This window comes from Empidonax traillii, unplaced genomic scaffold (genome assembly GCF_003031625.1).
Source record: "Empidonax traillii isolate 1590-97213 ecotype Southwest subspecies unplaced genomic scaffold, ASM303162v1 scaffold601:size890739, whole genome shotgun sequence".
NCBI classification, from domain to species: domain Eukaryota; kingdom Metazoa; phylum Chordata; class Aves; order Passeriformes; family Tyrannidae; genus Empidonax; species Empidonax traillii.
In genome coordinates, this window is record NW_020955794.1 from 624279 (window position 1) to 628400 (window position 4122).

The window sequence follows — 4122 nt, forward strand, 5'->3', positions numbered from 1 at the left end:
AAAAAGAAAAGAAAATCTCAACTCGTCTCTCTCTGCCTTTCCACCTTAGATGACAGAACAAAGGAAGAATAAGCAGAGGCTGGGCTTTCTTGGATCAAACACACCCCATGTGAATCATCACATGCCACCACCCTGATACCACAGGGAGAAGCCGTGACTAGCCTTTCATCAGTATTCCCGCTTTATTATAGAATAAAAAAAAAAAAAAACAAACCCCGAGATCGAGAGGAGTGAACAGTGCCTATTGTTGCAAAGTTAAAAACAACCAAGTGCCAAGATGTTAAGTGGTTTAGCTCTGGGAACAATTTGTAGCTGGTTTTTTTTGGTTTTTTTTTTTCTACGGTTGAAAGGGACCACAACCTAGAATGTGATAGATGCAGGGGAGGCTCGTTTGTATTCTTCGACTCGACGGCTGCGACGGAGGGCGGGCAGCGTTTTTGGGAGCTGATTTCTCCCGAAAGCACTGGGATAACGGAGCTGAGCAGAAGAAGGAAAGGACGTTTATTAACACAAACACAACAGCTCGGATCAGAATCGATAGGTCGTCTCCGGTTTATTTGCCAAATAGCAACGTTAGTCATATTTGCTTGGCGTTTACTGGTTTTTTAATTACCATAAATATGTCTGTCAGGTGAGCAGTAACGGTGCTTCGAGTAACTTCTGCTTGGAGGGAAAAGGGGAGAAACCTCAAAAGACTGGAGGGGAAAAAAAAAAAAAAAAGAAAAAAAAAACAGAAAGAAAGAGTTGCGAAGAGAAACATTAACGCTTTTGAATTTTAGCTGTCACCATGCAATTTCTTATTTATAACACGGAGCACAATGGATCTACAGCTGTGGGAATGTTATGCACATAACACTGACAACATAACTGGAAGTGATTTCTTTCTCCTGGCTTCAGATGTTCTCGATTAATGTGGCCACGAGGTTTCGCATACGGAGGAGTTAAAACTGTGTTTTAAATTCAAGTTCCAATGGAGGATTCAGGACAAAAAAGAAAAAAAAGGAAAAAAAAAGGAAAAAAAATTATACCTGTAGTTTGAAGCGTGTATGGGATTTTATATTTTTAAGAAAGCTTAGAAATGTCTTTCTGTATGGAGCTGTAATGGTGTCATTACCTTCCATAAACTCATCTTCAGTGAGAGTTGACTTGAGTAAATAAGCACCGAATTCTGCCAGCTTTTCTTCTGAGCTAAAGATCACGGGCTTATGCTTTTGCTTGCCCTCCCTGCTTTCAGGGGCTTGCAGGCCTGACCTGGCTGATGAGGGACAGGGGGGGCAGTATTGGCGATGCTCCTCCCAGCTCTTGGCTCTATGAAAGGCAGCAGCCAAGTCACCTGTGCAGGTTTCTGCTGTATCCTGTATTTCTTGGGATGGCTTAGAAGTTACAGGGTTTCCACAGAGCCTTAGAGGACTCTTGGAGAAGATTTTTTGGGGCACAGATGGGAGTTGTGTTCTCAGTTCACTTTCATTTTCAGTGGGTTTTGGTTACCAGATTGTCTTGGTGCATTTGAAAACATGCCTCTGTTACGTGGAGTTGCTGTTTAAACCAAAATATTTTTGCAGTGATTTTCCCCCTGTAACATTTTCATTTTGTTATAAATGCCATTTTGATCAAAGGTGAAAATATTGGCTCCAATATTCCCAGTTTCTCCCTGGAGAAATGCTGTTTCCTTATTTAAGGCACAATTCAAACCAACAGACCTAGAGTAAAGGGAAGGAAGGGGCATTTCACTCTCTTTATCCCAAATTCAAACCTGTTCTTGAAACTTTTTTTTTTTTTTTTTTTTTTTTTTTTTTTTTTTTTTTTTTTTTTTTTTTTTTTTTTTTTTGTGACAGTGATATGGCTGAGATAAAAATAATATGCTTTAGGGTCTGATTCTTCTGCCATTAAAACATTTCCCACTGGTTTAAACTGTGTCCTTCAGAAATATCAGAAATGGCACAAGGCCAGTGAAAGTGAGTGGTGGGAGAGTGGATTTTCTCCCCCTCCTCTGCTGGTGGGCTCCCAGCCTGGCTGCTGCCAGACATCAGTAGCTCCCCAGGCCAGAGGGAGTGTGTGGAGACAGCAGGAGCTGGGTGGAGCAGGTCAGTGCCACGTCTTTGCCCCCGAGGCCGGTGGGGATGCGGCTATGGCGTGGTGAGCTGGTGGCAGGGAAGCTGCCAGGTCCAAGCAGAGCGCAGAAAAGCAGCTGGCTTCAATATTTTAGGGATAAATCCTGGGGGGTGCCTTTCCTTCACGCTTGCTGGGTATGAGGTCTTGATGCTACTGCTCCGGCACCTCTGTGGTGGTGAAAACCCCTTCCTTGAGCCTCGCTGGTGAGTGAGGGTGGGGCTTCACGTACCAGTTAGTGTTTAGCACCCAGGGACTTGCAGTGAATTAATTCTGGGACTTTGCATCAGCCTCACGCTGTAACCAGCCACTGGTGCAAGACACAGCCCTGCTTGCCTCTGACTAGACCTGCTGTATGTCACGAAGCCAGAGGAGTTGCCCAGAAATGTAAAGTCAGTGCTAAGCTGGTGGAGATTCGGACCCTGCAGCTGTATCAGTTCAAATTAATTCATGCAGTTCACCAGATCTAGTCACAGCTCCTGTTGCAACGGCAATTTCCTCTTCCTCACACTTGTGGTTATTAGAGGCATATAAAGCACAGTTCAATTATAAGATAAATTAAACTATCATTATTTATTGAGGGGGGTGGGTGGTTGGCTAATACTGGAATGGCTTGGCACTTTTCTTGTTTACACTCAGAAAAAGCAGCTGCGCCGCTGCACACCGAGGGAGGCTTCTGCTGTTGGAGCTGGGAAAACTTGAGGCTTGATGCATCTGAGCTCAGGCCTGCTACTTGGGTGCTGCTGGTGCTCTCTCTGCCCTGCAGCACCCCAAAAGACGTCCCTCAAGGCTCCAGATCCCAAATGCTGCTCCTCAGAAGCGAGAGCTGCAGCATCAGAAACAAAGAACCGACAGATGTTGGCTTGCCCTTGCCGTGGTGCCTTCCCGGTGTCGAAAGCTTTCCAAGAGAGACCTCTGTAATCAGTGACAGTAGGTGATGCTACTTGCACAGACTGTAAATATATTTTCGCCGAGAGTTTTGGCATTTTTGCTGTTTCTGTCAAAACTTAGGCCCTGCCCTGCTCTCATCCATGTGAGCAGTCTGTACACTCACGTGGGGTAACTTGAACAGGAGGCTGCTTGTGTGGGTAATAGTTGCAGGGCCAGAGCCAAGACTTAAAAGATTGTGAAATATCCCCATCAATGAGTTTATAACAAGAAAACATTATTTTATAGATATGTTTATATGTATATCTTTGTTTAATGCAGCTGGGGTATCCTCTTCTTAGGCAGGCATCATTTACCTTACCTATTTATACGAAATGATTGCAAAAGTTAAAACATCTAAGAGCTTTTAATGCCTTAAAGGGATTTATAATTATAAGCTCCTTGACAGTTTAAAATCTACTTAAGTAAATATGTCCATAGCTGCTGAATGTAACTTTTAATAAAGTGTGTCATTTTATATATGTCTGTCTCACTTATTTTAGGTGCTGAAGGGGGGGGAAATGTGTGTTCTGAATTGAAGACTGCTGGGAAACCCAGGCTGGTGGTCTTGGATGGGGTGTGCATCCATTTCTTGAGATGCCATCAGTACAGTCCTGAGTGGATGAAGGCTGAATCCAGCAAGAAAAGCAAGGATTTTTTTTTTTTTATTTCAGGCACAAATTGTTTTGTTCAGCATGATGGGGCAGATTGCCATTTTTTGCACTTTTTTTCCTTTTTTTTTTCTTTTTTTTTCATGTTTTCAGTGTAACTCTTTCAAGTAGCGCGTTTCGAGAGAGACCCTGAGGGCTTTCTAGGTGAGAGGATTGAGGAAGGAAGGCAAACAGCCTAAAATCACTGTCCCTCTCAACTCAGGCTGAGGAAATCTCTGGTCTTGTGAAAAAAAAAAAAAATAAAAAAGCACCCTACAAACCTGTGGCAAACTACAAGAGCTTCTTTGCTTTTTTTTTGCCAGCTGTGTTTATTAAAAAAAGTCAGTATTTATGAGGATGAAAATGAGGCCTCTTCTTAGTGAGAAAAAGCCTGCTAATTAATGAATAAGAAAAATCCTATTAAATAGAGCGTCCT